Here is a 23,665-nt window from a genome sequence, read left to right as displayed (position 1 = left end):
ATTAATGACTTGGATGTGGGTATACAGGGCATATTTTCAAAATTTGCAGATGACACAAAACTTGGAAGTACCTGTACATTGAACAATGAGGAGGATAGTGATAGACTTCAAGAAGACAAACAGGCTGTTGGAATAGACGGACACGTGGCAGATGAAATTTAATGCAGAAAGTGCCAAGTGATCCATTTTGGTGGGAAGAACAAGAAAGGCAAAATGAACTTTTGGGTAGAATTTTAAAGGGGTTGCAGAAACAGAGAGACCTGGGGGTATGTCACTGAAGGTGGCACGGCAGGCTGAGGAAGCAGTTAAAAAAGCATACGGAATCCTGGGCTTCATAAATAGAGGCATAGAGTACAAAAGCAAAGAAGTTATGTTGAATCTTTATAAAACACTGGTTCGGCCTCAACTGGAGTATTGTGTCCAATTCTGGGCACCGCACTTTAGGAAGGATGTGAAGGCCTTCGAGAATAGTTCCAGGGATGAGGGATTTCAATTATGTGGATAGACTGGGGAAGCTGAGGTTGTTCTCCTTAGAGCAGAGAAGGTTCAAAATCATGAAAGGTCTAGACAGAGTAGATAGAGTGAAACTGTTCCCATTGCCAGAGAACCAGAGGAGACCGATTTAAGGTGTTTGGCAGAAGAACCAAAGGCAACATAAGGAAAAAATTTTTGCGCAGCGAGTGGTTAGGATTTCGAATGCGCTGCCTGAAAAGGTGGTGGAGGCAGATTCAATTGTGGCTTTCAAAAGGGAATTGGATAAGTACCTGAAGGAAAATAAATAGCAGGGTTACAGGGAAAGCTGTGGGAGTGGGAACGGGACTAGCTTAAGTGCTCTTGCAGAGAGCCGGCACAAACTCGATGGTCTGAATGGCCGCCTCCTGTGCTGTTAGTATTCTATGATTCTATTCTATGATAATTTCCTTGAATCAGCATCATCGGCAACTCCCGTAAGCAGACCTAGTGTCCCTGATGACCTGGAGTGCCCCTACATCTGCCCAATAGAGAGTAATGATACTGATTGCAACAAAGAACTTTGTCCACTAGTTCCTGGAATGCATCACCTGCCACCACGTGATCTTCCTCTTCTTGAAACTGGACTAGATATTCACTCTCAACAGATAAATGCAAGAAAGTAGAAAGAACTTGCATTTATAGTGCCTTTCATGCCCTCGGGATGTCCCAAAGCAATTCACAGCTGCTGAATTACTTTTGAAGTGATGTGACTATTGTTATGCAGGCAAACATGGCCGTCATTTTATATGCAGCAAGGTCCCACAAGAGCAATGAAATGAACAGTAAACAGTGTAACACAGTGAAACATGTATTCCTGTGCGTTCCTTGATACATAAAATAATAAAGGTGCCATAAATAGACACGGAAAATGTTAGAAATACTCAGCAGGTCAGCCAGCATCTGTGGAGCGAGAAACAGAGTTAACGTTTCAGGTCGATGACCCGTCGTCAGAACTGGAAAAAGTTAGAGATGTAACAGATTTTAAGCAAGTGCAGAGGCAGGGAAATGGGGGGAGGGGAGGGAAGAACAAAAGGGGAGGTCTATGATAAGGTGGAAGGTAGGAATGATTGAATGACAAAAGGGATGATAATACAAAGCAAAAGGAGATGGTAAAGAAACAAAAGATAAGTGGAGAAGAGGTGTAAATGGGAACAGCAGAAATATCAACAGCTGCCATGTGAAAAAATATGGGCAGAGGTTATGGTCTGAAATTGTTGAACTCGATGTTGCCGAATTGAAAGATGAGGTGTTGTTCCCCGAGCTTCAGTGGAACAGTCCAAGAGGCCAAGGACAGAGAGGTCAGTATGGGAGTGGAGCAGAGAATTTTGCCTGTCATTTTAATTCTCTGCTTTTATATAATAAAGATGCCACTCACTTTCTCTCTAAACGTAGACTTTAAAATGCAGGAATCACTGCTTCCCCTGTAGAACTGGCTACTGGTTGAAATCTAGCTCAGCTACATGCTGGCAGTGCTGAAATTTTAAAGAAGTGACCTGACTGCAGTAACAGTAGATAGATTCTGGGCGTCTAATATAATTCTGAAATACCCCGACCATCAAGCTGTCAGTCAAGGACCATTCCAGTCAATCAATAACCCTGTCCCCCTTTTGGAAGGTCATAGATACATCACCATCATCATCATGGGCAGTCCCTCGGAATCAAGGAAGACTTGCTTCCACTCTAAAAGTTAGTCCTTTGGTGGCTGAACAGTCCAATACGAGAACCACAGTCCCAGTCACAGGTGGGACAGACAGTCATTGAGGGAAGGGGTGGGTGGGACTGGTTTGCCGCACGCTCTTTCCGCTGCCTGCGCTTGATTTCTGCATGCTCTCGGTGGTGAGACTCGAGATGCTCAGCGCCCTCCCGGACGCTCTTCCTCCACTTAGGGCAGTCTTTGGCTAGGGACTCCCAGGTGTCAGTGGGGATGTTGCACTTTATCAGGGAGGCGTTGAGGGTGCCCTTGTAACGTTTCCTCTGCCCACCTTTGGCTCGTTTGCTGTGAAGGAGTTCTGAGTCTTGCTTTGGGAGTCTCGTGTTTGGCATGTGGACAATGTGGCCTGCCCAGCGGAGCTGATCAAGTGTGGTCAGTGCTTCAATGCTGGCCTGGTCGAGGACGCTAATGTAGGTATGTCTGTCCTCCCAGGGGATTTGCAGGATCTTGCGGAGACATCGTTGGTATTTCCCCAGCGATTTGAGGTGTCTACTGTACATGGTCCATGTCTCTGAGCCATACAGGAGGGCGGGTATTACTACAGCCCTGTAGACCATGAGCTTGATGGCAGATTTGAGGGCGAGATTCAGTGCGCCAGTGCAGCCTTCGGCCACCTGAGGAAAAGAGTGTTTGAAGGCCAGGCCCTCAAAACTGCCACCATAGATACAGCAGTCAATTAATAACACTACTCCAGGTTTTGGACCACCCCCTGCCCAACTATCCTGAAACAAAAGCAATAGATTGCTGCATCTCTCAATTACATTGGATCAAACAGCCATTCATCAACGAAAGTTCTGATGAAAGGTCATCGACTTGAAATGTTGACTCGGTTTCTTTCTTCACAGATGCTATCTGACCTGCTGTATATTTTCCAGCATTTTCTGTTTTTATTAGCCATTTACCAATATTGAATGAAAATGATCTTTAACAATGGAAAAGATGCTTGTGATTCACTATAATGGCACCAGATTGAAGGATACGCTTCAAGGAAACCCTCAAAGCCTCCTTGAAAAAATCTAACATCCCCGCTGACTCTTGGGAATCCCTGGTCCAAGACCGTTCAAAGTGGAGGAAGGGAATCCGAGAAGGCGGCGAACACCTAGAGTCCCTTTACCGGAAGCACGCGGAGACCAAGTACAAACAGCTGAAGGAACGTACGACAAATCAAGCACCCCACCCACCCGTCCCTCCAACCACCACCTGCCCCACCTGTAACACAGACTATAGATCCTGCATTGGTCTCATCAGTCACCTTCGAACTCATTTTAGTGTGGAAGCAAGTCATCCTCAACTCCGGGGGGCTGCCTAAGAAGACAACCAGGTTGATTAAACAATTAATACTTTGTCTAGAATTGAATTAGAGTGTTTTCCTTTGAGAAATACCTTGTGATCTTGGGTTGTTAATGCCTCACATGCCATTTCCAGTAATTACCCGATCACTGCCTTTCAGATTAGCTGGTGGTAACTAGGTATGGTAGTGTAGTGGTTATGTTACTGGATGAGTAACCCATAGCCTGAGATTATTAACCATAGAATATCAGTTCAAATCCCACCATGGCAGTGTTAGAATTTGATTTCAGTTTTGAAAAAAATAGCTTCAAAATCATTTTTACATCAGCAATCAGATTGTCACAAAAAACCAACTAGTTCACTGATGTTCTTTAAAGAAAGAAACCTTCCATCCTTACCCAGTCTGTCCACTACATGATTCCACGCCACATCAATGTGGTTGACTCTTCAAATGCCACTTTATTGTATCAGACCACATCAAGAAGGCCCTTGGCACACCATCACCTTCTCACAGCCAGAGGTCCACTTTGTGGAAGGAGAAGAGGTCAGAGTGGCAACAGCCATTGTGCGCACCATGTGCTCACCAGAGCCCTCCTATATGGCTCAGAGACGTGGACCATATACAGTAGACACCTCAAAGAGCTGGAGAAGTACCACCAGCGCTGCCTCTGCAAGATTCTACAAATCCACTGGGAGGATAGATGCACCACTGTCAGTGTTCTCACTCAGGCCAACATCCCCAGCATCGAAGCACTGATCACACTCGACCAGCTCCATTGGGTGGGCCACATCGTCCGCGTGCCCGACACAAGACTCCCAAAACAAGCGCTCTACTCGGAACTCCAACATGGCAAGTGTGCCCCAGGTGGGCAGAGGAAACGTTTCAAGGACACCCTCAAAGCCTCCTTGATAAAATGCAACATCCCCACTGACACCTGGGAATCCCTGGCCCAAGTCCACTCTAAGTGGAGGAAGAGCATCCGGGAGGGCGCTGAGCACCCCGAGTCTCATCGCCGAGAGCACACAGAAATCAAGCGCAGACAGTGGAAGGAGTGTGCGTCGAACTAGGCTCCCCACCCACCCTTTTCGTCAACCCTGTCTGCCCCACCTCTGACAGAGACTTTAATTCTCGTTTTGGACTGTACAGTCACCTGAGAACTCACTTTGAGTGGAAGCAAGACTTCCTCGATTTCAAGGGACTGCCTATGATGATGATGGTGTCATCTGCAAAGTTAGAAATTGTGTTTTTGATTCCAAAGTCTAAATCGTTAATATAAATTGTGAACAGTGGTCCCAGCACTGATCCTTGTGGAACACCACTACCCACCTTCTGCCGCTGTGAATTGCCACCTTTTAACCCTACTCACTTGTTTCTGTCTTGAAGCCAGCTAGCGATTCATTCTGCTACTTGTCCCCTGACTCTGCATTCTCTGACCTTATTCATCAGTCTATTTTGTGGTCCCTTATCAAAGGCCTTTCGAAAATCTAGATAAATTACATCTACTGCATTACCCTTGTCTACTCTCTCAGTTACCTCTTCAAAAAATTCAATGAGCCGTAGTGCTTGGTTTGCTTTTTTTTTTTAAAATGGCCTTGCTAACCTGTGCTAACCATGGTCAAGCAAGACTTTCCCTTTTGAAATCCGTGCAGACTATTCGTTATTATATTTTTAGCTTCTAGATGTTCTTCTATTTTCTCCTTTAGTTGGGATTCCATTATTTTTCCTACCACTGATATTAAGCTGAGTGGTCTATAATTCCCTGGACATGGTCTATCCCCCTTCTTAAATATAGTTATTACGTTAGCTATCCTCTGGCACTTCATCTTTTTCTAACAAATTATTATGTTTTTAAGGATGCCCAGAATTCAACTGTTTGCTCGATATGGTGGGCATACTCTGGGACACAGTGCACTTACCTAGGTCCAGTGCAGTTTACAGCCACGGCTTAGAGACCCTCTATTATACTGCTAGAATTTGACCAGCTAAAACCCCCGACAGCTTTGTAGCTGGTTACCTTTCCACTGTTTCTCCAGCTTTAACCAGGGGCATTAGCTTTCATGAATCTATCACTTGTGGGTCAGTGGAGAACTGACACACTTGGATTTGAGTCCTTGCAAGGGATGCAACAGGCACCAAAAACCCCTCCTAAGTGGCATACAGCTCGAAAAATACACAAGCACATTAGCCCCAATTATCAATGTAGATTGGACACACAACAAAATCATGCAATTCAAATGCACAGAGGAAGTTTACTTCTAGTGCAGCCCATTTAAAGTTTCTTAAAGCACTGTCAGCTTGGCTCAGGAAGTTGGGGGTTCAAGCCCCACCAGACTGATTCCCGGGATGTCAGGACTGACATATGAGGAGAGACTGGATCAACTGGGCCTGTATTCACTGGAGTTTAGATGAATGAGAGGGGATCTCATAGAAACATATAAAATTCTGACGGGACTGGACAGGTTAGATGCAGGAAGAATGTTCCCGAAGTTGGGGAAGTCCAGAACCAGGGGTTACAGTCTAAGGATAAGGGGTAAGCCATTTATTACTGAGATGAGGAGAAACTTCTTCACTCAGAGAGTTGTTAACCTGTGGAATTCTCTACCGCAGAGAGTTGTTGATGCCAGTTAGTTAGATATATTCAAGAGGGAGTTAGATGTGGCCCTGACAGCTAAAGGGATCAAGGGGTATGGAGAGAAAGCAGGAAAGGGGTACTGAGGTGAATAATCGGCCATGATCTTATTGAATGATGGTGCAGGCTTGAAGAGCCGAATGGCCTACTCCTGCACCTATTTTCTATGTTTCAGCACATCATTGGTCAGAGATGCTGTCGTTCAGACAAGATATTAAATCAAGTGAGTTTGTTCCAGTCCACATTAAAGATCCTGTGGCACTTTTCAAGTCAAACATGTTCTCCTGGCTTCGTGGCCGAAGTTCCTCTCTCAACCAGCCACACAACTAGTCAATGTTTGTGGAATCTTACGGTGTACAAAATGGTGGCAAGATTGCCTGCGTAACAATGGCCAGAGTTTAGCAGATGTGTTACATAAATGCAAGTCTTTTGTTAAAGCATATTCAGTCATCTTTAACCAGTGAAACAGGACATAGCTAACAATCTCAATCACTTTTTCTGCAGCCCCCACAAACCCACACAGACTTGAGCCAAGTTGTGCCAGACGGCTATTGGAACAGATACAAAAAGAAAGCACTGCTGCTCAGAGTCGGCCTGTCCCTGCACTGCATTCTTACAGCTTCATTCTGCCAAGTATCTTTTAATGAAAGTCACTCAGGTCCTGCAGAAAGGCTAGATAAATATAATGGGATATTTACAAAGGTAATAGAATAAATAATATTTCTTAAAATATAAACCGCTTTTACCACTATAGTAAGCAACCTAGCTTTCAGCTGAAGCAGAAAGGTGCAGTGAGCTCAACGTGTTTTAAGCTACAAAACCAAATGGAATTACCAATGAAGCATAACATGGGGTCAGGTCAATCTATTTCTATAAACACTTGGAATGTGTCCATCACACTGCAAACACTACACATTGTATAAAAAACCAACAAATCATAGCTCGGCAACCTGTAAAACATTTAAATTACAAAATGAGAATGAAAGGATTATTTCTTGCTGATTTTTCTAACCCTGAGATAATAAGAGCCACGTTGCTGCCAATGTAGAGAAACTGCCAATCATAATTAGTCTCGGATTGACCAGGATCTATTTCAAACACATCCCACATTGACCAATTACCAGCTAAACATTACAACCATGCTCCAGACCAGCATGAGCATTGTCACACACAGATCAGTTGCACGCTTTAAAATACATGATATGAGCCCACACCTACTGGTGTACTTTGCATCTAAATAGCTAGTGGTGGGTTTTAATCAAATGTAGTGTCCTGATTGCATCCAAGGCCATTTGCCATATAACAGACAATGCTTAGACATGGTTGGTGGTACCTGTATCTGCAGCAAATCGGGGCATGCTGCCTGTTGATCATCCATGCAGGACCACTTAAATACAATACTAGCATGTTGGGCATGTTAGTCAAGCATTTACAGATCTTAGTGGTGTCATCGAATCTGCTGTCCCACCTCCAGACGAGGTCTGGTCATCTATCTCTGCAGATACAAGTGAGGGTCCTGTGGGTGATCTCAGACCACCTACTTTGCATTCCTTAATTGATCTTCTACATCTTCTCAATTAAAATGATCCTATAGGTAAACCAGACGATGCCAGTAATGATGCAAGGGCAACAAAAAAAACCTAGAACCCAACTGGTACGAATACTAAAGGGAATCGAAGTGGAAGCAAAAATCAAGAAATGACAAAAAGATTGCTGATTTAGTTTACTTACTCGTCTCCTTTAGATCAGCTGGTTCCCTCGCAGCATTAAATGCCCATTTCACATGGACTTGACTTGGAATCAACATCCCATGCTCTCGAACGTCAGGAAGTGGCGTGTTGTTATTCCACGTCCCCAAATGCAGATTAAAATGAAGCTGCTGCCTACGTGGGGCGGGGGCTTGCAACGCCACTGATCCCACCCCCAAAAATTCAGAATTAGCACAAAGTGGGTGACGGTCCAACTGAATGGAACGTCCACCTATTTTCCATTCTTGGCCACCCAATGTACACTGGTAAAACAGGAGGCCGCGAGTGGAAAATCCAGGCTCATAATCCCGAGTAACTGATGAGCAATACCAGTGGTGTCTCGTCAGCAAATGTTTTAACTAACTCAACATAACAAATGCTCAATTTGAAAGTCACAGATTTGATTTAAGAACAGAAACAATAAAGGAGCAGGAGCGCTCCCCTGGGAGGCCCCACAAAGTAATCTGGGTCACTGCCGCCCAGAGAGCCCATCCCCACCTCGCACTTACCTTGATGGCGGCCGAGGTGGCCTGATATTGGCCAACCTTAATCCGGTGAGCTGTATCAGGATGTCTGTTTGGTGCCCCACAGCTTGCTGGCCCGATGTAAATGAGGCCGGTGCCTGAAAATCATGGCCGCCTCTTCTCTGTGGATATGGATGAGCTCCCGGCACGCTCCGCCTGTGGGTCGCCCAAAAGTCAAAATCGGCCCCATTAAATTTTGCCTTTCACACCTTGCCTCAGTTCCTATGCTAACAGGCCTCTCATTAAACAGTTCTAAAAATATTTCTAATTTTCCCATTTCTTCAGCAACACACTACAAATAAACACTCAATAAAGCAGCTCAACCTCAGGGCTTATTCTGCATGCAGTCTGTTACTGTGAATGATAGCTTACTGATGTACTAGTTCAAAAACTTTATCTGGTCTTCCTTAAGCTAATACCCTGTACCGTCTCTGGAGTAGAAATTTGTCTCGGGCAGTGGAGCAAAATGGGTGGTATCGGATGAGCCGCCCGTTATATACAGCGTGTGATATTCAGTTCTGTTGACTGCAATATGACTGAATACCAGACACTGCGCATAACGGGCAACTGCGTGTAATGGGCAACTGATCCGATACCACTCGTTTTGCACCATCGCCTGAGACCAATTTCTACCCTACTGGGTCATAAGCAATTTAGAAAAAAAACTAAAGTTTAGGTTTGTATACCAAACTTAGTTTGACATGCTACTGAAAGCTTAGTTGGAGAACGGAATAATTTCAATTTAAAACAATGTGACATGTTCCTTATATAAAAACGGGTTTGAATTTCCAATAAACAGTGTGGTTTACTTAGGTTCTCACAGTGCTAAGAAATTCAAAATGAAGAAACATTATTATTTAGTTCTTAGAATTGCAATCTTTTAGTTTGCCCATTTGGAGTTGTGTGGAAGACTGTCTATTGTCAAAATGTAACTAGATGATATGAATGTCACTTATTTGTTTGCTCATCTTTGCTAATAAATTTGCTTAATAGTAGTAAGTTCAAACGAGGTCTGAAGTGATATTCTTCCCCCCTTTCGAGGGTCAGTGATAGTCTCACCCTTTCGAAGGTTGTAGTGTGAGCTTCTGAAGGCATAAGATAAGTTTAAGCTAAATGCAGTCTGGGTCGGTCTGCTGTGTTTTGCTGGGCACACTACAAAAAGCTTACCTAGATCTCTGGGCAACAATAGACATTTGCGAAGGTAAGGGGCATTGAGAGTCACCCACAAGAGAAAAAATGCCAAAATAATCTAGCGTAAGGTTTCAAAAGACCCAAAAATGTTATTTTACAAAGCTCTGCTCCCAGTGCGGCGCCTCGGCAGCAGGAGCAGAGATATGGCCATAATATTGTAGTCCTGATATTCCGATCCATGCTCGTTACAACCAAGGCTCTGCATTCGGAATGGAACTTTCAAATTACACTTAAAATAAATTAAATTTTAAAAAGCCCACCAAGCTGAGTCGGTTTCATGCTAATGGCAGTCGATCTCTTAATGAGACTGAAACCATTCTCTGATCGTGATAGATTACAGAGCAGTGTCACTAAACAGTAGGGTTATGCTTAGTCTCCATTAGTGGGCAACTGACCCTTCGTAGCCCTTGGTTGGAGTAATGGATCACTGTTCAAACACATTCGACGTTGCCTACAGTGGGTCCCAATCCAACCTGCTCAATGAGCCTTAGTCCTAAGTACCACTCATTCCAGAATGACTCTTTTTCCAGATTTAAGGGAAATTAAATTGAACGTGGTCACAAATTGAACAATTTCTGACATGTAGAGCAGGGTGTTGCTGACTCAGAGGATTAGTAATGGGGTGTCCAATTACTGTAGACTACTTTATATTCTGAAGGCTATTGGTGCAAGTTTAAACTTATTTTGATGCATGAAAAAGAACTAATGCTGTTTTGTCACCTCAGCTCTCTTACTGCATTCATTACTTGTTTCAAGTTCTGTACAGATTGCGTTAGTTTGTGTAATTCTTGTCTTTTGACTTTTTAATTTTGGAAATAAACTATAAAAACCTGTACAAACCATTAAATATAGGAGCAGAAGGCGGCACAGAAACCAAAGTGCTATATGATAGAGGAAGAAAACCAGCAAAATAATATAAGGTTTGGGGGAGGGGGGCGGGACGGTGGTGAGAGAAACTGCAGCAACGACCTGACACATTTACAGTCTCGATATGATTGAAGGAAGGACACCCCCCAAAGCGCTTCACAGCAAATTAAGTATTGTTGAAGCATAGGCACTGTTGTAATGTAGAGAAATGCAGCAGTCAATCTGCGCTGTTCTTTGGCTAGTGCTGTGGGATCTTTTACCTAGATCGGAGATTACAGATGGGGCCTCGGTTTAACGACTCATTTGAAAGATGGCACCTCCGACAGTGCACTGGAGTGTCAGCCTAAATTATGTGCTGGGGAGGTAATTGAACCTATGACCTTCCCACTCTAGAGGCAAAAATACTAGCATTCAACCAAGGCTGACACCTTCATAGAATCTTAAAGTGCAGGAGGTAGTAAGTCAGCCCATATCCAATTCATCTCACTCCCCTGCTCTTCCCCCATAGGCCTGTATATTCCTCCTTTTCAAGGATGTATTGACTTCCCTTTGGAAAGTAACTATTGAATCTGCGTCCACCACCCTTTCAGGTAGTGAAGTCCAGATCATAACCTCCCCCGCCGGTTCCATTTCCAAATATCTTAAACCTGTGTCCTCTGGTTACCGACCATCCCGTCAATAGAAACTGTTTCTCTTTATCTACTCGATCAAAACTCCTAACAATTTTAAACACCTCTATTAAACCTCCCCATAGCCTTCTCTGCTCTAAGGAGAACAACCCCAACTTCTCTAGTCTCTCTCCATAACTGAAATCCCTCATTCTTGGTCCCATTCTAGCAAATCTCCTCTTCCTGCTCTCCAGGGCCTTAACACCCTTCCTAAAGTGTGGAGCCTAGAAATAGGACACAATTACTTAATGATTACTTAGAGACTCTATCAATATTAAAATTTGGTGGGGAAACTGTGCTACTTGCAGAATCGCTATCACCAGTCTTGCAAAACAAAACAAAACAGTTTGATACTTACTCCACAGAGTGACCAGCCATTTCTAACATGAAGAACTTTAAATATATAACAAACTGGTGTAGTAGTTACACTTGTATGGTTGCTGCATGGCAGCTCGTAATAAATATATAATATATATATATTGAGATATAAAAAAAACCTGCTACAATTTGAGGAGCACAGCAAGTCATTTTCTGTTGCTAAGCTATGATGTCACAATGAATGCACCTGGCTTTCAGCTTATCACCCTGTTAGCATCATATGTACTGCTGCCCTGCCCAGGTATGGCTCATTTTTACTTCTCATAAAATGGACACTCAGCTTCAAAATTAAGGCAGAAGAACAAACAGCATCATTCACAAAGAAGTACGTTTCTAATGTACTGCTACAGCTTGTATATATACACACCCCCCATACACATATACATGCATTTATTTCAGGAGAAAGATTAACACAGTATTTCTGCACACAGAACGAACAAATTAATTTGGTGTTCTGTTTAACCAAGAAAGAAAGAGTTTGTATTTATATAGTGCCTTGCATGACCTCGGGACATCCTAAAGCATTTCAGTCAATGAAGTACTTCTTTTTGAAGTGCAATTGCTGTTATAATCTAGGCAAACGTGGTAGTCAATTTGTACACAAGGTCCCACAAACAATGAGATAAATGACAGGATAATATGTTTTTCAGTAATGCTGGCGAATGTATATTCACACTAGAATAACCCACTGGTCTACTGGACCACACCACCATTGTTAATGGTGAATCACCATTATCTTGCTTCAGTGGACGATTATTATTCAATCATGTGAAATGGGGAAAGCCACTGAGTGCTCAACCCAGCTTTACAAGCCAGCAATGGGGGTTTAAAGACTATCCCCATTCACAGCATAACGTGAGCAGCACAGGTATGACTTTTAAACTGCGTGAGTGCAGTTGCTTTCCCGTTGTTTGCAGTGTTCTAAAAATACAACCCATCAAATCCAAGGGTCTCCGCTCACTCCAGAACTGCTCCAAGTAGAGATTGTACAAAACCTACATTTACTGGAGATATCTGAAATAAAACAGGAAATGCTGAGCATCCAAAACAAGTTAATACTTTGGGTAGGTCCTTTCATGGGCTGAGAGGTAGGAGACAAAAGGGTATGAATAAAGGAAACATTCTCTGATTGGTGTGATGTGACAACGGGTGTTCCCCAGAGATCTGCATTGGAACTTCAGCATTTCACCTTATCTATCAATGACTTGGCTGAAGGAGTAGATATCCAAGTTTGCAGATTACACTAAGTTTGAGGTACACTAGGTTGTATAGATGGGAGCTGGAAGTTTTAGTGAGACAGATTATAAGTGAGTGGACAAAATTATGACAGATGCAGTTCAATATGGAAAATGAGAGATCATCCACTTTTTAGTCAGAGAAAGACAAATCGTTATATTTTCTTAATGGTGAGAGACTAGGAGGTGTGGCAGAGCAAAGGGATTTATTTGGGTGTTCATGTACACAAATTACTAAAAGTTGGTGCACATGTGGAAAGTCATCAAAAAGTCTTAATGAAATGTTGGCCTCTCTCTCGAAGGGGCTGGAATACAAAGGGGAGGAAGTGATGCTTCAGTTGTACAGAACCTTGGTCAGACCCCATCTGGAGTTCTGCATTCCGTTTTGGACACCACACCTCAAGGAAGATATGCTGCTTTGGAGAGTGTATCGTGCATATTCATCAAAATGATATCAGGACTTAAAGGGCTAAATTATGAGAACAGACTGTATAAACTTTGTATTTCTTTGAATATAGATGGATGAGAAATGATCCAATCAATGTGCTTAAAATGATTAAGGGATTCGATAGAGTAGATGCAGAGAAAGTTGGGTGGCAGTGTGAGCTGCGAGGTGGATGCTATGAGGCTGCAGAGTGACTTGGATAGGTTAGGTGAGTGGGCAAATGCATGACAGATGAAGTATAATATGGATAAGTGTGAGGTTATCCACTTTGGTGGTAAAAACAGAGAGACAGACTATTATCTGAATGGTGACAGATTAGGAAAAGGGGAGGTGCAACGAGAACCTGGGTGTCATGGTACATCAGTCATTGAAGGTTGGCATGCAGGTACAGCAGGCGGTTAAGAAAGAAAATGGCATGTTGGCCTTCATAGCGAGGGGATTTAAGTACATGGGCAGGGAGGTGTTGCTACAGTTGTACAGGGCCTTGGTGAGGCCACACCTGGATTATTGTGTACAGTTTTGGTCTCCTAACTTGAGGAAGGACATTCTTGCTATTGAGGGAGTGCAGCGAAGGTTCACCACACTGATTCCCGGGATGGCGGGACTGACATATCAAGAAAGACTGGATCAACTGGGCTTGTATTCACTGGAGTTCAGAAGAATGAGAGGGGATCTCATAGAAACGTTTAAAATTCTGACGGGTTTAGATAGGTTAGATGCAGGAAGAATGTTCCCAATGTTGGGGAAGTCCAGAACCAGGGGTCACAGTCTAATGATAAGGGGTAAGCCATTTAGGACCGAGATGAGGAGAAACTTCTTCACCCAGAGTGGTGAACCTGTGGAATTCTCTACCAGAGAAAGTTGTTGAGGCCAATTCACTAAATATATTCAAAAAGGAGTTAGATGTAGTCCTTACTACTAGGGGGATCAAGGGGTATGGTGAGAAAGCAGGAATGGGATACTGAAGTTGCATGTTCAGCCATGAACTCATTGAATGACGGTGCAGGCTCGAAGGGCCGAATGGCCTACTCCTGCATCTATTTTCTATGTTTCTATGAAACCGTTCTGTCTGGTGGGGGAGTCCAGAACAAGGGGGCGCAATCTTAAAATTAGAGCCAGGCCATTCAAGAGTGAAATCAGGAAACGCTTATTCACAAAAAGGGTAGTGAAAATCTGGGATTCTCTCCCCAAAAGGCTGTGGATGCCAGGGATGAATTGAAATTTTCAAGACTGAAACCAATAGATTTTTGGGGGGTAAGGGTATCAAGGGATATGGAGCCAAGATAGGTAAATGGAGCGGAGGTACAGATCAGCCATGATCTAACTGAATGGCAGAAGAGGATTGAGGGGCTGCTGTTCCTATGTTCGTCAAAACACTACCAGAATCAGTTCTGCAACATCAGCAGGACATGAGTAATAGAATTACTATATAGATAGCGTACTTTATTGAATTTTGCAGCAGTCAATATTGTCATCTTTTATTGCTCTAACTTAATTAGTATCTTCACTCAAAGGAGCCATAAGGTCATCTCAAACAAACAGGGGAATAAAAAAAAATCACATTGGTGAAACTGATGGGGAGGGCGGGGAGGAAGAAGCTTTGCACTGCAGTTTTAGCTGTTCTATTCATGGCCTGGAAGTGCTCGATCCTGACAATGGAGGGCAAACATGAATAAAATGTGTTTCATCACTAGCACTGCAAGGACAAAAATAATAACTTTTAATTCTCAAGAAATTAGATCAACAATGAAATTCACTGAGTATTGATGAGCTGATCTGTACCTCAACCCCATTTACCTGGCTTTGCTCCGTATCCCTTGAAACACTTACCCAACAAAATCTACTGATCTCAGTCTTGAAAGCTCCAATTTGGGAGAAGAGTGTTCCAATTTTCCACTGCCCTTTGTGGAAAAAGTGCTTCCTAACTTCCCTCCTAAATGGCCTGGCTCTAATTTTAAGATTGTGCCCATGTTCTGGATTCCCCACTAGAGGTAATAGTTTCTCTCTGTATGTGCCCCATCAAATCCTTTTATCATTTTGAACACCTGGGCTCAGTGGTAGCACTCTCACCCGAGTCAAAATGGTTCACCATTTTAGGGCGAGAGCACATTATCTAGATGAAAACTTCAGTGCAATACTACTCTAAAGCGCAGGGAATTTCTCCTGGCTTACTGGCCAATATTTATCCGTCAACCAACACTACTAAAAACAGATTATCTGGTCATTGTCTCACTGCTGTTTGAGACACCTTGCTATGTGCAGTTTGGGTGCTGCATTCTCCTACAGTGACTGCACCTCAAATGCAAGTTCTTCTCTCCTTTTCAAAATGAGTATTTTGACCACCTTGGAACAAATTTTAAATCTTTGCAAAATCATCAATACCAATAGAGAACTGGCCTTCTGACGGGGCAGGGAGGGAATTTATCTCTCTCATACTCACACCAACTTTCTCCATAAATTAGGGCCCCACAGGCTACAGATTTGAACTTAAATTCCACTGCTGCTTTGATGAGCTGCCAGACAGAAGTACTGTAATATACACTAAAAAGTAGTGTTTGAGGTCAGGAAGAGGGAAGTGTGCCTAGGTCGGTCAGCAGATTACGGAGGGGCATGGGTGCAAACTGTCCAGGTCAAGGCCCATCTGCAATTATAGGTTGATACCCAAATTCATACTAATCATGAGTACCAGCTACTGGTCAATAATTCATTCCAAGACATATAAATCTCGGTTTTACTAGTGTTTTGTCGCCTGATAAAACTGCTGCTAGTTAGAAATTAAAATACACACCAAGGAATTGATTATTGCCACAATATATAGCTATATATTAGCTGATCTTCAGTGGCACTACACACAGGAAGTCTCTTGACCTGTCTCTGCTGCGTTCGTATTGCTGATTCTCTGTTCTGCTTCTGTGTTTCTTTCTCTTCTTTTCTGCCTCCCTCCTTAAATCTTTACACTTCTCTCTTTTTTCCCCTTTTAGTTGAGAGGTGGTGGACGGTGTGATGGGGAAAGGATCCACCGAGACCAGTGGGCTGCATTTAGGGCAGGTGTTGCGGGGGAAATTGTGGCCTTGGTGGCTGCCTTCCCTTTCCCTCCCCCAGTTACTCGTTGACCCTCACTTCCAGTATTACCCCTACCCTTTGCCAACATCCAAACCGCTGCCGACCACCCCCCTCACCCTCTCTGAGCCACCCACTCATTTCCTGTACTCTGGCCACTCGCTTGCTTCACCGTCACTCACCCATTAACTACTCTCCCCCACTTCCAAAGGTGGAGGCTTCCTCACCCTCAACCAGTTTCCCCACACCTACCCGCTCCCTTGCTGTTTCCTTTCAAAGCTCAACTTGTTTTTTTTTAAATTTAGAATGAGAAAAGTGACCTGTCTGCGTTTTCGTCATTTGTCTTCCTTTGTCTGTTCCATAGCCGCTAGATATTGAAAGCTCTGTCTCACACTTACATTTAATTAGTGTTGCCCTTTTCGAAATGTCAAGTGGAGACACTCAATTGGCTTCAAAATTCAACTTTCTTTTGAAAATTTAATTAACTTTCATTGAAAACACTTTCTTAATTGAATACATTAAAAAAAAATTATAGAGCACAAAACAACAGATACAAGTGTGTAATTAGAAGGGTCTCTTTTTTTTCTCTCACACATAGCCTCTGCCATTTTCTGGAAAAAAAAGCATAATCTTTTTAAAAAATTCCTTCCAGGATTGCCCATCCCTAATTGCCCTTGAGAAGTAGGTGGTGAGCCGTCTTCTTGAATCTTGTGTTATAAATGTTACCCGAGTTAAAACTGGAAATTTGACCTCTTGTTTTTCAAAATTACTCAAAGAAAAGTGACTGGGCAAAAAGTGCAGAGGTAAAGAAAAACCCCATCGGTACAGTTGACTGAATGACAGATACATCCTGAGACATTAGGTACACAACACGTGCTCAGACTGCATAATCTCCATTCAGCTCAGAGAGCAGCGCTGGGAAATCCAGTCCCAGGCTTCTGCGAGAGGCTAAGGCCTTCAAGTGAAAACTTCAATGAAGGCATTCAAAGACAAGTCAATGGATAAATGCAATCATATTATTGTGTAATATATTTCTATTTATTAGATTTTCTTAAATTTTGCTTCAGCCCTTATTTTGGATATTGGCAATTTCAGATACCGCGAAAAAAAGTGTAAAGTTTTCAGAAAGCATTTTGAACAATTTATAGGAACTCGATAATATACTTAAGCTGTAAAAGAGCTCAGCGTATCCCCTTTACCACTGAAAATAGCTATCACAGCACCAAGAGGAGTAAGAGGTTTTCAATGAAACATGCACCCCATGTACCAAATGTAATACAACGCCTTACCCTGTCACACTTTAAAGCAGCACACTTGAGCCTAATTTACTGTTTTATGAATAAGACATTTCAGCCAATCACCAAGCCATTCTGCGATGTTTACTTCGAACTCAACACCCCACAATACCCGCCCTATATGGCTCAGAGACATGGACCATGTACAGCAGACACCTCAAGTTGCTGGAGAAATATCACCAACGATGTCTCCGCAAGATCCTACAAATCCCCTGGGAGGGCAGGCACAGCAACATCAGCGTCCTCACACAGGCTAACATCCCCAGCATTGAAGCACTGACCATACGCAATCAGCTCCGCTGGGCAGGCCACATAGTTCGCATGCCAGACACGAGACTCCCAAAGCAAGTGTTCGTCTCAGAGCTCTTTCACGGCAATCGAGCCAAAGGTGGTCAGCGGAAACCCTACAAGGACACCCTCAAAGCCTCCCTGATGAAGTGCGACAACCCCACTGACACCTGGGAGTCCCTGGCCAAAGACCGCCTGAAGTGGAGGAAGTGCATCCGGGAGGGCGCTGAGCACCTTAAGTCTCAACGCCGAGAGCATGCAGAAATCAAGCGCAGGCAGCGGAAAGAGCATGCGGCAAACCACCCACCTTTTCCCTCAACGACTATCTGTCCCACCTGTGACAGAGCCTTGGCTCTCGTATTGGATTGTTCAGTCACCAAAGAACTCACTTCAGGAGTGGAAGCAAGTCTTCCTCGATTCCGAGGGACTGCCTATGATGATGATGATGCACCAGCTTGCACTGTACTGTACCTTGAAGTGGTATGCCGCCGCGCTGCTCTATGGCCCCGACCTGCCGCCGATGCTCTCTCGCAGATCGGGGCCGCCCCTCCTTTTATGGCCCGACCTGCCGCCGATGCTCTCTCGCAGGTCGGGGACGCCACACTGTCTGGCCTACATGTGACTCCAGACCCACAGCAATGTGGTTGACTCTTAACTGCCCTCAAACGGCCTAGCACACATTCAATTGTCAAGAAGACGGCTCACCACCACCTTCCCGAGGGCAATGAGGGATGGGCAGTAAGGATGGGCCTTCCCTGCGACTCCTTCATCCCATGAATGAATAAAAAAGTATTTTAAATACTTTTTCATCTGCATCACTCACTCTACTTGTAGAATTAACTTTGTTTGGTTCATAGTACACTCAGCTTTCAAACCCCTAGCATAAGTTTCAAACTCTGGTACCTAAAAGTTGAATGTAACTTATTAAAAATTAATTATTTGCAGCAAAGACTTTTATTTGTTCCAGTCAGGGCCATACACACACAACAGCCAAATAGTTGCTTTCCCTGAGCCAGTGCCTACACATGGCCCATTAGAAGGTCTTTTGCTTCTATAAAATAACTATTTGTCACCACATACATCACACGCATCTTCCTACATCCTTGGTACCAGTTAGTGTTGAAAATGCATTTTCATTCAAACAGAAAGAAATGATTAAGACTTGCATTTATATAGCATCTGTCACAACCACAGGATGTTCCAAAGCACTTTGCAGCCAATGAATGCTTCTGAATTGTAGTCAATGTTGTAATGTAGGAAATGTGGTAGCCAAATTTCATACAGCAAGCTCTCACAAATAGCATCGTTTACATCTACCCAAGAAGGCAGAAGGGACCTCGGTTTATCATCTCATCTGAATGACAGCACCTCCAATAGTGCAGCACTCCCTCACTACTGCACTGGAATGCCAGCCTAGAAAATGTGCTCAAGTCTCTGGAATGGGACTTGAACCCACAACGTTCTGACTCAGAGGCTAGAGTGCTACCCACTGAGCCAAGGCCGAATGTGCTTTCCCACCTTACATCCCATCCTCGCCGTTGGGGCAGTATTGGATGCTTGCAATGTGACACTGCATCCAATTGAATAAAATTAGAAGAAAATAATAAACTCATGACTGATACTCGAGGCATAAGGATGAATTTGCAGGATTTTTTTTCATACAAAGTCAATAGGGTAGGGAATGCTTTTCCACATGTGACTACTGAAGGGAAGTTATTCGTGAAACTTAATGCAGATTAGATAATCAACTTGAAAAAGGAAATATTAAAGCACGTGGGAAAGATCAAGGAGGTGAGATTAGAGCAAGAGTGGAAAGGCAACTCCTGGCCTCCTTCAGTACTGACATTTATATGATTTCTTAGAAAAAAAAGTATTTATAAAAAAAAAGGGAAGCAAAGCCTGTTGGTTTCTTCTGATCTTATTAACTTGGCCCGTCTCCCAGTTGAAGAGCCAGGGGTCTGCAAGCAGCTGCCAACTTGACTAACCTTCCCTCAGTAGCAGCAATTAGCCTATAACTGATTTCACTATACACCTATTTAGGCCACGATCCCACAGGGAATAGTGGGCTGGTGGCCTTAATGGGCCAGCAAAGCTAAACGCAATTTCAACTGAGCAGCCAAAAACACCGCAAGTGTATACCAGGCCCAAGAGCAAACCCGTTGAAAATCTGCTGTCATATATGAAAATGCTTACGCAAAAAAAAAATAGAAATACACAAATTAACAAGAGAAAAGTTATACAAATGAAGCAGTTTCGTTCGAACCATCAAACTGAGATCTCTATGAGCCAATCACACCAGTACTGTTCTTTAATCATGGTCAAATGCATTTTTGTAGGTAACTTCCTTCCTTCCTTGAAGGGTTTGTCTCCTTGGTGGGGTACAGTTCCACGGGTAGCGGGCATTCTCTGGCCATTCCTAATGTATGAGCCTTCCACAGCGAGTGACAGAAAACACCCACAAACACTTCCAGCAGGAACTGCTGGATGGTGTTCAGCGCTTGCTGCCCTTGTCCTTCAAAGTGGTAGAAGTTGCATGTTTGGGAGTTGCTGCAGTGCATCGTGTAGATGGTACACACTGCAGCCACGGTGCACCGGTGGTGAAGGGAGTGAATGTTTAAGGTGGTGGATGGGATGCCAATTAAGTGGGCTGCTTTGTACTGGATGGTGTCGAGCTTCTTGAGCGTTGCTGAAGCTGCATTCACCCATCACACTCCTGACTTGTGCCTAGGGTTCTTCAGGCCAGCTGTAATGCTTCACGAGCTGAGATGAGCCAACTCGCACAGCAATGATCAAAGCTGGAACCTTTCCCAATCTGTATGGTGCCCCTATTCGCAGGCTAAATCCAGGGGGAGCCCAAATACATATTTATGACCAGTCTCAGTCACTTATAATGAATAAAGTTACAAAAGCAGGTAAAGTATACAGCAAGGGGCACACTGCACAATTCTCAATTGGCATCAATTGTAAGAGGAATTCTTACTGGCATTGTTTGTTCTCTACCTGTCATCTCCTTTCATCGTAATCTAAGTATTTTCTTTCCTCTTCTCTCTCTCAACATCCTTGAGTAGATGCGACTATGGAAACCTCCTTGCAGCAGAAAACAAAGTGCACCAAGCCCTCAATAGCATGCAATTAATCAAGGGTCCTCAAGGCTAGTACTCAGAAACAGTCCTGTTCTTTGCTGGACCAGAAGTAAACAGAAATGACACTTAAGTTTTTCTAAACATGTATTTTAGGGATGAGGACATTGCTGGCAAGGCTGGCTTTTATTGCCTATCCCAAATTGCCTTTAAGGAGGTGGTGGTGAGCCGCCTTCTTGAACCACTGCAGTCCTTGTGGTGAAGGTCCTCCCACAGTACTGTTTGGTAGCGAGTTCCAGGAATTTTACCCACACGATGAAGAAACAGCGATATTTTTCCAATTCAAGATGGTGTGCAACTTGGAGGGGAATGTGGAGGTGATGGTGTTCCCATGCGCCTGCTGCCCTTGTCCTTCTAGAGGTTGCAGGTTTGAGAGGTGCTGCCGAAGAAGCCTTGGCGAGTTGCTGCAGTGCATCTTGTAGATGGTACACACTGCAGACACGGTGCGCCGCTGGTAGAAGAAGTCAATGTATAAGGTGGTGAATGGGGTACCAATCAAGCGGGCTGCTTTGCCCTGAATGGTGTCGAGATTCTCAAGTGTTGTTAGAGCTGCACTCATCCAGGCAATTGTAGAGTATTCCATCACACTCCTGCCTTATAGATGGTGGAGTGACTTTGGGGAGCCAGGAGATAAGACATTCGTCGCAGAATACCCAGCCTATGACCTGCACTTGTGACCACAGTATTTCCGTGGCTGGTCCAGTTAAGTTTCTGGTCAATGTTAAGTTCTAGTTAACACCCGCAGGATGTTGACGATGCGGGACTCGACGATGGTAATGCCATTGAATGCCAAGAGAAGGTGGTTCGACTTTCTCTTGTTGGAGATGGCCATTGCCTGGCACTTGTGTGGTGCGAATGTTACCTGATCCATATCATATGATACCCTTACCGAACAAAAACCTATCAATCTCAGCCTTGAAAATTTCACTTGCCCAGCTTTTGGGGTTCCAATTTTCCCACTACCCTTTGCAAGAAAATGTGCTTCTGCTTTTACTCCTAAATGGACTGGCTTTAATGTCTAAGATTGTTCTGGATTTCTCCACCAGAGGAAATAGTTTTTTTACATCTACACGATTGAATACCCTTATCATTTTAAACACCTTGGTTATATCACCCTTCAATTTTCTATATTCAAGCTTATGCAGCCTGCCCTCATAATTTAGCCCTTTAAGCTCTGGTATCATTCTGATGAACCTGTGCTATACCCTTTCCAAGGGCAATATATCTTGCCCAAGGTGCAGTGTCCAAAACTGAATTTAGAACTCCAGACGGGGTCTGACCAAAGCTCTATACAATTGAAGCATCACTTCTTCATTTTTGAATCTCAGCCTCCTTGGCATAAAGGTTAACATTCCATTAGCTTTTTTAATTACTTTTTGTACCTGTACATCAATTTGTAGTGATTTGTGTGCATGAACACCCAAATCCCTTTGGTCCTCCACTGCTGCGAGTCACTTACCATTAAAAAAATATTCCGATTTGTCTTTCTTGGATCCAAAGTGGATGACCTCGCACTTCCCCAGATTGAATTCCATCGGCCATAGTTTTTTCCCACTCACTTAATCTATCAAATGTCCCTTTGTAACTTTGGCACAACTTACTTTGCCACCTTCGTGTCACCTGCAAACTTGGATCCACAACTTTCGATTCCTTTATCTATGTCATTAATATACACGATGAAAAGTCGAGGCTCAATACATGTCCCTGGGAACACCACTTGTCACCAATGTTCATGCTAAGATGTGGCACGCATGGCTGCGCAGTAATCTGGAAGGTCCCACGCAAGCTGCTCACCAGCTTTTACACTGTAAATACCACACATGCACAGAATGTAAAGGGACCGCGCTTGAAAAGAAACAGGCCACACAGAACAAAGCACTGTTTACAGGGAACATTGCTCGTCACATCCCGCCCATCCGAGAACGCTCCCTTTATCCCTGTTCTCCACTTTCAACCTTCTGTCTAATTACTGTTCCATGTCACAAGGTTACCTCCAATTCTGTGCACTTTAATTTTTGCCAACGATCTCTTGTACAGAACCTCCTTCACACAGACAACATCCACAGACACTCCCCGATCTATCATGCTAGTGACCTCCTCAAAAGATTCAATGAGATTACTCAGATATGACTTACACAAGATATAATTGATCCTTTTACACTGAGTGAGCAGGTGATAAATTTATTTTGAAGGCTCCAAATACAAGGACTATATGATGTCCTTCTTGCAGGAAGGGTCAGAAACTGCAGGCACTTTTTAAAAAAAAAAAGTCAACTTTGTTTTTGTTTTGTTTTTCTTAAGACACGGTCACTCTTGCTTATTCGTTTTAGACCTTTATTGCGAGCTGCCTTCAAATGTGAGATCCTTTGAAAATGATTAGCCATTTTCTGCGTTCCTCCAGATCATTGTTTTTGAAAGTGTGACTTTTTGCAGATAGTTAGCTAAGCTAAACAGCTACATGATAGCAGAGGTAGCCCCTTGCTGCTCCCCAGAAGTTACAAGGAGAATGTTTTAAATTTGCAAATCACCCGTAGTGTTGCGCCTGGTAATGAGGTTGTCCTGTTTGAGGAGAATATCTCATGTAATGCATGTGTTATTCTGCTGCCCAGAAGCCCACCCCTTTAAATCCACAAGTTCTAATTGCTTAGCTTATTTAAAGGCTAATTGCTCTCGACGCCTGAA

At 43.6% G+C, this 23,665-nt stretch overlaps 1 protein-coding gene across 4 annotated transcripts in view; it reads right to left on the bottom strand.

The window, feature by feature from the left end:
• The window catches only part of klhl13 (kelch-like family member 13), a 333,304-nt gene that overhangs the window by 232,290 nt on the left and 77,349 nt on the right, over nt 1–23,665 (bottom strand). The window contains exon 1 of one of the 4 annotated variants that reach the window (XM_070883158.1): nt 8,402–8,571. The exons of the other annotated variants lie outside the window; for them this stretch is intronic. The gene's annotated coding sequence lies outside the window, so the exon portion shown is untranslated. Of the gene's footprint in view, nt 1–8,401; nt 8,572–23,665 lie in introns of those variants that run through there. 4 annotated transcript variants of the gene reach the window in all.

The sequence above is a fragment of the Pristiophorus japonicus genome, chromosome 6 (assembly GCF_044704955.1).
Source record: "Pristiophorus japonicus isolate sPriJap1 chromosome 6, sPriJap1.hap1, whole genome shotgun sequence".
NCBI classification, from domain to species: domain Eukaryota; kingdom Metazoa; phylum Chordata; class Chondrichthyes; family Pristiophoridae; genus Pristiophorus; species Pristiophorus japonicus.
Note: the sequence above shows the minus strand (reverse complement) of the source record. Positions and strands in the feature narration are given on the sequence as shown.